At 42.2% G+C, this 12,571-nt stretch overlaps 1 long non-coding RNA gene across 4 annotated transcripts in view; it reads right to left on the reverse strand.

The window, feature by feature from the left end:
* LOC140071194 (uncharacterized) overlaps positions 1-12,571 on the reverse strand; it is a 109,669-nt gene that overhangs the window by 9,947 nt on the left and 87,151 nt on the right. For all 4 annotated transcript variants that reach the window (XR_011849091.1, XR_011849092.1, XR_011849090.1 and 1 more), the window contains one exon: positions 7,877-8,033. This is a non-coding gene — a long non-coding RNA (uncharacterized lncRNA). The remainder of the gene's footprint in view (positions 1-7,876; positions 8,034-12,571) is intronic.

Genomic DNA, 12,571 nt, shown 5'->3' on the forward strand with positions numbered 1-12,571 from the left:
TTCAGGAAACCGAAAGTGAACTTAAAAATACATTAACAGAGGATGAATTCTCGAATTTCAAGACTAAAGTATCCAATTACTTGTCGAAACTACAGACTGAACTTGAGAGTACCAAGAGGCAAAAATGGAACAGGGATGCCGAGGACTATCAGAAAGGGACCATCTATTCATGGCAAAGTGACCCATATAACCAGGGTTCATCGCGACAAAAGGACCACATACGTCGGATTAAAACAAGAAACACCGCATCGAGAGACCAAGCCGGTATATCTACAGATACCGATTCTTTTTTAGGGGTAGGGGCAAGTTCCCAGCCCCAAAGGACAAACCTACAAGGAGAGGAGGAATCCGACACTGGCGACGTAGGAAAACTAAAGAATCAGAGAGAGAAACCAGCACCCACCAAGGTATCAACAAGGAGAAAGGAGAGACACTAGTTGTAAATATCTCCTCTAAGGTTTTGTCTCCTGCACAAACCACACTTCTTAATAGAGGATTGTCATTTTGTCCAGCGGCTCCCGTTGACTGGTTTAATGTGGAGGTGGATTTACAAAACTTTTTCAGATCCATAAAACTTAAGACATGGTTTGCTGATAGACCCATCCAAGCAAGTGTGAGTACACCCTCTATACTTAAGTTAAAAGATTTCAATTTACATGTTAAAAGCAATTTTACCCCAAATGTCAACAATATGGCGGTTGACTCCTTCATACAAGGAGTTAATGCCGGTGTTAAAAAATTGAAGGAAAATAATGTTTGCGGTTTGTTTAAAAATCCCAATATTACCAGCCACGAATGGCAGGCCTTACAAGACCTTATCCATGACGGCGACCTCACAATTAAACCCGCTGATAAAGGGGGTGCGGTCGTCGTCATGGATACTCAGATGTATCTGGGGGAAATAGAGAGACAACTGGCAGAGGCCTCAGTATATAGAAAGGTGAGCAGTGATCCTAAATTTGAATTTTCTAAGAGGATCAAGGGTATTCTCGATGGGGCACGAGAGAGTAACCTCATAGATGAGGCATTGTATACTTTTTTGAAAGTTGATCATCCGGTTACACCGGTGATTTATGTATTGCCAAAAATTCACAAATGCCTGTCAAACCCCCCAGGGAGACCAATAGTGGCAGGCATGGACTCCATTTTAAATACAATCGCTATTTTTCTGGATAAAATTTTGAGACCCTTTGCTGTCAACACCTCATCATACATCAGGGACACCTCTGATTTCTTACAAAAGTTGGAAAGAATTGACATAACAATGGATGACAATATAATTTTAGCTTCCTTTGATGTGGTAAGCCTTTACACGTCCATTAGTCACGAAAGAGGCCTGGCTGCGGTCAGGAGAAAATTGTGTAATTCTGACTACAGTAATGCTGTTATTACTTTAATTATGGATTTACTTGAAACTGTACTTACCTGCAATTATTTTCTTTTTCAGGACACATTTTATGTGCAATTAAGGGGGACTGCCATGGGGGCGAATGTAGCCCCCACATATGCTAATATTTTCATGTGTGATTTTGAGGAGGAGTCGGTTTATGTGTCCCACCACTTCAGTAATGTGCTGAAGTGGTGGAGATACATTGACGACATATTCCTCCTGTGGAAGGGGACTTTGGATGAACTCCACTTGTTTCAGGGTTTTCTGAATAGAGAGGATGAGAATGTTCAGTTCACCTTGGTATGGTCTAGGGAATCCATACAATTCCTGGATGTACAGGTTTTACTGAACAATGGGACCATACAGACAGACTTGTTTGTCAAACCTACTGACAAGAACAATTTATTATATTTTAACAGTAATCATCCCAAAAAAATGACAAAGTCTCTACCATATAGTCAGTTTTTGAGGGTACGCCGTATTGTCTCCCAAGAGACATGTCTTCAAAAAAATTTTGATACACTCACTACCAAATTTAGAGATCGAGGCTATCCGAAATCCCTCATAGCTGAACACAGGGAAAGAGTTTGTAATTTACGGAGACAAGACCTTTTACAAACTAAAACAAAAAAAACGGAAATGAAACGCATACCCTTTATATCTACATACACGGAGGTGAGTAGTGATATAGGGAAAATAATTGCAAAGAACTGGCATATCCTCTCTGATGTCTTTCCCACGATACCGGAATTTAATACCCCACCCCTGATGTCATACCGTCGTACACCTAGTCTGAGAGACAAGCTGGTGAAGGCTGATGTGGGCACTAAGGGAAAAGTAAGACAGACCTTTCTGGCCCCACAGAAAAACGGTAGTTTCCCTTGCAGACGTTGTGTGAATTGTACGATGATGTTAAAGGGGAACAAGTTCACACATCCAGTGACTAATGCTACATATGAGATAAAACATTATCTTACCTGTGATTCTGACCATGTGATCTATTTATTGCAATGTCCGTGCGACCTGTGGTATATAGGTGAGACTACCCTTGACCTGAAAACCCGTCTTAACCAACATCGTTATACAATTAGGGCTGGTAGGAAGGACCTCCCAGTCCCTAAACACTTTCATGAACACAAACATAGAGAGGGACAGCTCAGATTCCGAATCATTGACCGAATCCCACCCCTTAGAAGGGGAGGAGACAGAACAAAATTACTTAAAAGACGTGAATTGGAATGGATTTACAAACTAAATACTCTGAAGCCCAATGGGCTGAATGTTGATTTTAAAACAAGTGGAGTCCTCTGAAAGCTGACTTGCCTTACTGTACTGCCATAGCTCTTGTTGATCATAATCTTCTGTGTAGGTTATGGTGTATTGAACCATATGATATTAATCATATTTTTTCTTCTTCTTTTTTAGATCACCCAGTGCACTTACTCACTGTCACACTAAAGTGGACACCGTTTGTGGACCCCTCCTGAGGCTTTAAGTTTTTTCTAGACCACATATACTTGTTTTTTGTGGGATCAATAATTTTTTACTTTACTCAATCTTTTCTCTCTATTTAATGTACTGGAGTAGCAGATCTGTAACCCTGCAGATAGTCGACTTAGCATTGGAGCCATCATTGAGCCGCTTATGTTAGAAGAAGTTTTATCTATACTAGCTGGTGACATACCTATTGATATATTTTTTTCTTGACAGATGCCATTTTCACTCTTATAGTGCATACTCGACACTAGGGCCAAACCTACTTTTGAGTCCTCTAGTGGGGAAATGCTTGGTCCGTGATTGGGGACAACATTGTTTCCACCACGAACCTATAGGCTTTCTGTTACATGAACGGAGTGCACTATACCAGTGTACACCGTACAGTGTAACCCACATATTCTGGGACTTTTTTGCATCAATAGCCCATATTTTGTGTTGAGTGTGCTACACTTAGGTATCCTTTGTGGTACTGTGATCAGGTATCCTTTTGGTACCGCTAAGTTGGAATAATCATGTCCATTTTTATCGTGGCACCATATCTGTTTACACTAAAAATATCTATATTTTGATATCTCTTGATACCTTACAATTATTGTGTTACCAGGAATATGCACCTCTCTTACTAAATAGGATTGGACGCACGTATGCGCCAGAAACAGACAGAGCTGGTTTTCCTCAATAAAAGAGAAGTGAGGGCATCCTTACCAAAGATGGCGTCCGATTGAACTATCAATAGTGCGCATGCGCGACATGCGCAGTAGATGATCTGCTCTCCACAACATTCTTTGACATGCGCATTAGCTTTTTTGTGACGCGAGCAGCGTCTGATTTGTTATTCTTTTTCCTGACATGCGCAGTATGGGCCATGTGACGCGGACAGCGTCTGATCAGTGTCAACCCACAGCCAGGAGGAGGTCCCACATAGGTGACCGGTACACTTTTTTATAACATATCTTTTGTCTATGTATAAATGACCACCTGATCACTATTATATATATTTATGAAATGCTATTATCTGTATTCATCAATTATGGATTGTTAATTGCCCGATCACCGCTATATTGTACTATATGCACCATGTGCTTGTGTTTACTTGTATGTATGATGTCACTGCACTGCGACTATATATATTTGTACAAAACTTTACACACATTGCTTGACAAAGGCTGAGCTAACAGCCGAAACGTTGCTGGAGGTGGAATAAACACAACTGTTTGTTCACAACTTTGGAGTGCTGCCGTTTTCTTTTTCTTGAATACCTAATCCACTCAGACTGGTGTGAGTGTAAGGATAGCACCTGTTATACTTCATTGCCGGAGACTGTGCTGCTGTTTTTTCTTTTCTTTTTATCTATCTATCTATCTATCTATCTATCTATCTATCTATCTATCTATTATCTATCTATCTCTATCTATCTCATATCTATCTATCTATCTATCTATCTATCTATCTATCTCTAATACCAATCTGTCCATCTCACATTATCTATCTATGGATCAATCTAATGGCTATCAATCTATCTCTTTATCTTTTTGTCTCTCTATATCTATCTCATATATACTCTATTTCAAATCATTTATCCATCCATCATTTTACTATCCATCTATCTATCTATGTATCTATCTATCTATCTCATATCTATCTATCTCATATCTATCTATCTCATATATATCTATCTATCTCATATCTATCTATCTCATATCTATCTATCTATCTATCTATCTATCTCCTATCTATCTATCTATCTATCTATCTATCCATCCCATATCTATCTATCTATACATCTATCCATATATCTAGCCTTATGAGTGGTAATGTATTCTTGATATGCTTGCCCTGACATATAGGGCCACATTTATCACGACTTGCACGCCACCAGTGAGCTGGGAATTTCGATTGCTCCATCCAATATGCCTGTTGGGTGGAGCAGGGGCAGTGCCGTGCAGTGGACGATCGTGTAGTGTTGGTGCCCCCCGCACGCGCACTGCTTATAGCATGAGTCCGCTCAGGCACAGACTTTGGCGCAATTCTATGCCTGTCTTAGCAGCACCAGGATTTTCCAGAAGGCTGGAGTGCTGAGAATGTTTTTATAGATGGAACATATTACACTTATTCTTCGTTAAGGTAATAATAATAATAAATTAGATAAGATTTATTTCAGTACCATAGACAGCTTAGAATTAGTGCCCCTTTCTTGATATATATATATCAACGAAAGTTCAGTCCAGCAAAGACGAAAGTTCTCTAGACACAGAGCTTCTTATTGTAGAAACTTTCCATGTGCTTCCAGCACAACAAGGTAAGTCCACAGGTGCGATGATGAAATATTAACTTTCTGTTACATACAGCTAATGTCATGGAACAGTGACCCACGTGTTTAGACATTCTTGTTGGCTCTTTATCGCCACAGTCCCTAGGAAAGTGAGCCTTAAGGATTGGGCATGTTGAAATTCAGCTTCCCAATCAGAGACCCAACCATGAAACTGTTACCCAAAACCACCAAAAATGGCTGTATGGTGCATTTTTGGTGGGTTTGGCTTTCCGTTTCCTTTGTGTTGGGTATCTGAATGGGTAGCTGAATTTCAACATGCCCAATCCTTTTGGTCTCAGATAGGGAAGCCACAATAGCTTTCTCTGTGCTAAATACTTTTACACTCAGCTGAGTATGCATGTGCATATGTATTGTGAGAGGAACAGTTGTCAGTTGACAAGTTATTGAATGGTCTACAACCGTCTAGATTGCACTTCCAGCTTAACTGAAAGTTAAAGTGATTCACCATCTCCCAAATCAAAGGCTCTTTTACTAGCTTGCCAAGCTAAGCCCTATCACGGGAGCTCCTGCAACCCACGTCCCAGGACGCAGGTGCACCTGTTCCCCTTTCTGCTCTCCCGGACCCCTTCCCTCAATCCAGAGCTGGCTCCGACGGCCTAATGTGTGCACCCCCGCCTCCTTGAGCGCACGTGCGCCGGCTTCTGTAGATTTAAAGGGCCAGTGGGCCAATAATTGGCAATGATCAGCTACCAATTTTGTTAAATGTCCAGCCCCTACCTGTGTCCCCTGTCAGATCTTTGTGCCTCACAGCCTAAGAGAAAGCTTTGTCTGATGCCCTACACTAGCATTCTGTATTCCCTTTGTGACCCCGATTCCGTTATTGACTTCAATCCTGTCCTGACCTTCCTCCATGTCCCCGACTCTGATCCGGAGCTGCCTGTCCCCGACCACGATCTTGCCTTATGACCTTGTACTATCCCTTGGCCGCCACCGCGGACAAAGTTGCGCCTGTGGAACCACCTGGTGGTACCACACCGCAGCAAGTCCAACCCGCTTTGCGGCGGGCTCTCGTGAAAACCGGGAAAACCTTAGACTCTGCTCCCAGGTGTAAGCTTACGTCGCTGTCCGCGGGGGTCCAGAGGGTCCACTACCTCTGGTGCCTGACAAGCCCCAAGTAAATTTTTAAATCTACAACATACTTCTATGGAGCATGTCAATTATTGGGTAAAGTAGAAGTTTACAGTCATGTGACCATGCCCTAAGTGCACCGAGGAGCTAATTTGCATAAAACAGAAACGGGATTTTCTCTAAAATAAAAGATCACTGCAAAACGAGAAATATATATCTAGAAATCTTAGAAAGTGCCCTACACAATGCTGGTTTCACTTGTAGGGTGACTTGGGAGCTGATAGATGCCCTTTAAAGGGAACCTACCACCACGAATCTACCTATAAAGGTAGATCGGGTGGTAGGTGGATGTATGGGACGTGAGGATAGCCCTTACTCCGCATCCTCGGGCGCGATCTCAGGAACGAGGCCGGAGTTACTGCGCATGCGCAGAACTCCGGCTTCTCGGACGAGGGCGCGCAGCTGCCAGGAGCTGCGCGCCGAAGATCACAGGGTAGGCGGGGGAAAGCAGCTACTGGGGCGTGGAGTAGCCGCGCCGTGTAGCCTCGTGTCCGGCTACTCCACGCCCCGGTAGCCGCTTAATTAAATTTACATATTAGGGCAATAAAGTTTATGCTACGCTAGCGGGGACGTGAGGATTAGCTCTAAAAAGGGCTATCCTCACGTCCCATACATCCACCTACCACCCGATCTACCTTTATAGGTAGATTCGTGGTGGTAGGTGCCCTTTAAGCCCAAAATACTAGATTCAGAAATACAAGGACAAGTTCATCTAGAGAAGTGAGGAGGTGAAATTCTGAAATTGGAGAAAGTAGTGACTTTTACTTAAGACAAATTCAAAACAGATGTATATCAAAGAGGCAGCGTAGGGCTCCCGTTATTAAGGCTGAGATAAGACCTTGCCTTTGGCTGCTCCTGTCCTTTCATTTACTTCATTTCATGCTGATAGGAATCACTTCTCAGCAGTCGGCAGACTAGACCGTAGGTTTATCCTCGCCCCAGAGGTAGTTAGGAAAAATGAAGTACCTGGAAGTGAAGACTCATGTCCCTCTACTTGCTCCCACTCTCTGATATGTCACTCGGCTTCGTGGAGCATGAACATGGGATCCAGACAGGAGCCGAGCACATACACTACACATCAAATATTCTGCACCTCCCCCATGTCATTGTAGACCTTTGAGGGTTCTACTTTAGATTCCTAAAAACTTTGGTAATTTATTGTCTGGCAAATTGAGGATTTTATTGTTAACCACTTAAGGGTTAAATATTAGTATGATTTAACAGTTTGGTGTATTTGGACATAGGGATACCAAATGTATTTCCACTTTTAGTTTGGTAAAAGTTCCCGGTGAAAGGGAGCACCGGAATAAGTGAGTATAAGATTCTTTCTTGCAGAGCAAAGTTTGACTACTCTAATTCCTGTTTCCAATGTGTTTTCAGTTAAAGTTCATGCTTGTTAACTAGTGCTAAAGTTGTTGACTAAAATTCTAAAAAATTTTCTATTTTATCCATATTTTCCAGAAACTGCGGCACTTTTGTCCACAGCCTATGTCTGGTATTGCAGCTTATTTCGTTGGTGTGATACTTACCATGATGTCTGCACGACACTGTAAATAGAAAAGTTTACATTCACCAAAAGTTACAATTGGAACATGAAACAGAATGTGAGAGATGTGATCGTTCAGGAAAGCCGTGCAGGTAGCATCCACATGGCCGAGGCCGCAATTAAAGCAGGGACATCGCTCCCTACGGAGAAAAAAAAAAATAGAATTTGTTATTTATTGAATTCAACACCAGTTCCTGCCTGAAGAAGGAGAATAGATTTGATTTCTCCCATGTGTTTCCGCTCATGCTGACCCCTGGTTGGAGTCGAGCACCTGAGCCAATTGTAGAGTTTCCAGGCAAATCTATTGATTGTCTGCAGGAAAGATTGGATGCTGGGTTATTATGAGGCGCAAGCAACCGGCTGGAACTAAAATAGGCTCCTGATGATTTTTTTTGTGTTGACAAGCTTGTCACTTTAACAATAGTGTAAAAATGATATAGTCCAGGAAAACACACAGTCCGAGAGAAGAATATTTCATAGATATCAGAGAGGTAAGTTAGAGAGAAGACATTGGCCTCTCGAGGAGCTGAGGTCCAGATATGGCTGCTACCTCTGCCAGGCTCCTATTAGAAGACTACTTTCACCAGACAAACTTTTCTCCAGATTCTTCTACGAATTAGTGGACACCTTGGACCATAGGACCATGGTACCAGGGGGCCACTGATTGTCAATCGTGGCGTGGGTCGCAGAATCTGCTTCTCCTCAGACTATGAGACATCACTTGTGACGTAAGATGAAATGGCATCCCTTGGTTTGAGGTGGACATTAATTCATGGAAATGGACCCTCTGACATATGGAAAGATAGACCCAGATTCTTGTGTGTGCAACATGCCCTGTGGGGGGTGCTGATGATGGCTAAAAGGGGATTCTCGCTCTGCTGGAAGTGCCATACATCACGCATCAGTAGACGCTTTGGACCATGAGAAATTTCTTCATCCTACATCACAAAGGATGTCCTATGGTCCAAGGAGGCCAGTATTTGGCAAAGGTGTTGTGATTCACGCAATCCACTTCTGCCAATTAGTTGCCACGTCAGACTATGAGACATCACTTGTTATGTAGGATGAAGTCTAATGGTTTGAGGTGGACACTAATTCATAGAAGCATATACTGCGACATATGGCACTGAGGCCAGGAACCCCATTTAGCTATTACATAAAATGAAGTGACATCCCAAGGTCCCATTGACCCACTGATTGGTGGAAGCGGGGTGGGTCATAGAACTTGGCAATGTCAATCAGTGGCCTCATTGTACCACAAGACATCAATTCAACTTACGGCAAACCTGACACCCTATGGTCTAAGGTTGTCGACTGATGGGCACTTCTGGGAATGGAACCGACTTTCAATCGAGTTGCCATCTCGGACCATGAGACATCACTTCATCTTATGATTTAAGGTGGCTAGTGATTGGCAGAACCCAGTTCCGTCAATCAGTAGCCTCCTAGTACCATGAGACATCACTTCGACCTTAGATCACAAGTGACATTCGACGGTCTATGGAGGCCACTGATTGGTGGAAGTGGTTACGATAAAGACTTCTTAACATTAGACCCTACCTGTAAGTGAAGCCCCTCTGATCTCATGGCCTCACAAAGTTGCATGGCTTGTGCCAACCCTGCCAAAACCAATGTCCCTGGAGCCCATAGATACCACATATTTAAGAATATTTGATCACTTACTAAAGATGATATATTTCCTTAAAAATTGTAAAATATTGTTACCATATTTTAGCATATAGGACAATAGTTTATGTATTTTTAATGTAATAATTTAATGGTATTTTTGATTCAATGTTATGTACCTTCTGACGGATAACCTCCCCCTCTGCACAGCTGGAGAGAACATATAGCAGAACATTACTGGAAGGTATAGATAAGCCAGTGCTCCGGCTGTACTTTCTCCCTTTGTCTAGGTAACATGTGACTTTCTTCATTGTGAAAGCTGCTTATCTTGGCTCTGACAGCACAATGTACTTGTTATTTTGCTATCAATCCTGCACTGAATTTCTATCATGACAACATTGGTAAAGCCAAATACATATGGACATGAAAGTGACTGAAGGTGTTTTCTTGGGCTAAAATGATTAATAACATATCCAGGGAATGGGTCCTGAAAGTCAGACTGATCTCAGCTGATAAACAGTGATTGAAACAGGAAGGAGACAGCACCAGTCTCTATTGTGGTTGAACTAAGGCACTGCAGCCTGGCTCTCAAGCAAATAAGTGGGAACTGATCTGCAGTAACCTGGTCGTACCACTACACAGAGATTGGAGCTGTCTACTTCCTGTTTCAATCACTGTTTATCAGCTGAGATCAGTCTGACTTTCAGGACCCATTCCCTGGATATGTTATCCTGCTGAGGACAGCTGACTAGGGTGCTAAATTTGATATTGAGAAAATATCCATTGGATAAGTATCAAAAATTATTATTAATGAAAAACTACCAGGACTGTTCCTTGTGATGTACAACTATGTAACATGTTATTTCTGGTGTTTAACATCAGACTGAAGGTGCTGGATCCAGTAGTTATGAACCTACATGAGAAGGAGAATCTCTGTGAACCACAAGACATATTATAGATCTGATTGTGGAAAATGATTTCTGAGACATAGGCGGCACTCACCCAAATAGGAAAAATCTTCTTTTAATTCAACACCAAAGCATGGGGCAGGGAGGTGCTACACGCTGTGAAAATGGCAACGGGCCGTTTCGCTTGCCGTTTCTCTTGCGCTTCTTCTGGCCATACGGGGGGCGTGAGCGGATGTGGGTGTATATACACCCTCCGCTGACGTCACCCGTCAGGAAGTGTCATGTGATGTAGGAAATCCCGGGGGTGTGTACAGACGTGGTGGGCGTCACGTGGTCAGATCATGTCATGTGACCGCAATCAGATGCGTGTACACTCCGGACCTACGTGATTGCCACAACCACAAAGGTAAGGGTAAACAAATACATCGTAACATGAACTTAACACAAACCAAAACATGTTAAAAACACTCCATATGAACAATGAAATATCGGAGAAATGGTGAGTGTTATTATTGCATATTATTATCAACTAGCTCATGAATCATAGAAATACTGCCATATCATTCTTGTCATTAAGGCCAATTGGGCCCTCTGCTTCTGTCTTTAGAATCCATCGTGCCTCGCATCTCAATAGTTCTCTGTGTCTATCTCCCCCATTAGTATTGGTCAAGACCCGTTCGATGCCTGCAAAGGAAAGTACATCTGGGTTACCTGCATGGGCTGTTCTAACATGTTGTACGAGTCTTGGGGACCCTTTCCCCGTATGTATAGAACGATGGTGTTCTCTAAATCTGATATAGAGGGGTCGAATTGTTTTTCCTATATAAAAACGTTTGCAGGGACAAAAGATGACATAAACTGTATAATCTGTTTTACAACTAATGAATTGTTTCACTGTCGTTGTAGTGCTCCCAATCTGGAGGGTATTGATGGTAAGGTGAAATTTACAAAAGTTGCAATTGTGACATTGAAAGTTGCCTTTTGGAATTTCTCTATCCAACCAAGTGGTCGTGTTTTCACCGAATCTACTTCTAACCAACAAATTCTTCATGGTTGGATTTCGTCTAAAGGCTACTATGGGTGCATTTCTGGTGACCTTTTCTAAATCTGGATCTCTCTCTAAAATCCTCCAATTTTTCCGTATTACTTTCTTAATGTTTTCCTCATTGGGTCCAAAATCGAAAGTGAATGTAAATCTATCTTTTTTCGTCTCTATCTGCACTTTTCGTTCCCTGTACAAAAGTTGTCTCCTGTCGAGTCGTCGAGCTTTCTCGTATGCTGACCCGATAATCTCATCCGGGTACCCTCTAACTCTAAGTCTATCCCTCAATTCCAGTGCTTGTCTCTGAAAGGAGTCGTCAGTGTCATTAATACGTCTCAATTGGACAAATTGTCCGTATGGTACGGCTTTTTTAACGTGGTCTGGGTGTGCACTGTTGAAATGCAGTAAAGCATTGGTGGCTGTGGGTTTTCGATAGCCACTAACTTGAATGCGGTCCACGACAATGTCCATTTGGACGTCTAAAAATTTGAGGTGTTTATTGCCGAAATTGCTCGTGAATCTCATGTTCATCTTGTTACCCTCATTTAAAAATTTCACGAAATCGTGGAATTCAGACTCAGATCCGGACCAGGCCATGAACACATCGTCGATGTACCTTAAATATGTATGTATATACTTTATATATGGGTTGGTGGTATTAAGAATAAATCTACTTTCGAAGACCGCCAAAAATATATTAGCAAAGGTACATGCGACAGGTGTGCCCATGGCCGTCCCCGTAATCTGGTTGAACCATTGATTATTGAATAAAAAGGAATTATGGGTCAAGATGAACATGAGAGCTTCACGGACAAACCCGACAAAGGCCCCACTTTTACCCGCTTTTTGCAGGACCAAACATATTGCTTCGACTCCCTCTTGGTGTGGAATCCGCGAGAGATCCAGATTTAGAAAAGGTCACCAGAAATGCACCCATAGTAGCCTTTAGACGAAATCCAACCATGAAGAATTTGTTGGTTAGAAGTAGATTCGGTGAAAACACGACCACTTGGTTGGATAGAGAAATTCCAAAAGGCAACTTTTAATGTCACAATTGCAACTTTTGTAAATTTCACCTTACCATCAATACCCTCCAGATTGG

Source organism: Engystomops pustulosus, chromosome 7, assembly GCF_040894005.1.
Source record: "Engystomops pustulosus chromosome 7, aEngPut4.maternal, whole genome shotgun sequence".
Lineage (NCBI taxonomy): Eukaryota > Metazoa > Chordata > Amphibia > Anura > Leptodactylidae > Engystomops > Engystomops pustulosus.